At 50.4% G+C, this 349-nt stretch overlaps 1 protein-coding gene across 1 annotated transcript in view; it reads right to left on the bottom strand.

Annotated features, from left to right (window-relative positions):
* CARD14 (caspase recruitment domain family, member 14) overlaps positions 1–349 on the bottom strand; it is a 40,748-nt gene that overhangs the window by 3,860 nt on the left and 36,539 nt on the right. The gene's annotated exons all lie outside the window — the stretch shown is intronic.

Below are 349 nucleotides of genomic sequence, written 5' to 3'. Positions count from 1 at the left end.
CCTCAGCCTCCCAAAGTGCTGGGATTACAGGTGTGAGCCACTGCGCCTGGCCCACTTTTAATTTTTTTAGGTTTTAAATTTTTTGCAGAGACGGGTATCTCACTGTGTTGCTCAGGCTGGTCTCAAACTCCTGGGCTCAAGCAATCTTCCCACCTAGGCCTCCCAAAGTGCGGGGATTACAAGCATGAGCCACTGTGCCCAGCCACTTTCTTCTCTTTTTACTTTTTAATTTTTTTTTAGAGACAGGGGTCTCACTGTGTTGCTCAGGCTGGTCTTGAACTCCTGGGCTCAAGTGATCCTCTCACCTCGGCTTCCCAAAGTGCTGGGATGACAGGTGTGAGCCCCAGGC

This window comes from Mandrillus leucophaeus, unplaced genomic scaffold, assembly GCF_000951045.1.
Source record: "Mandrillus leucophaeus isolate KB7577 unplaced genomic scaffold, Mleu.le_1.0 Scaffold1, whole genome shotgun sequence".
Lineage (NCBI taxonomy): Eukaryota > Metazoa > Chordata > Mammalia > Primates > Cercopithecidae > Mandrillus > Mandrillus leucophaeus.
The sequence above is the reverse complement of the archived record's forward strand: the minus strand, read 5'-3'. Positions and strand labels throughout refer to the sequence as shown.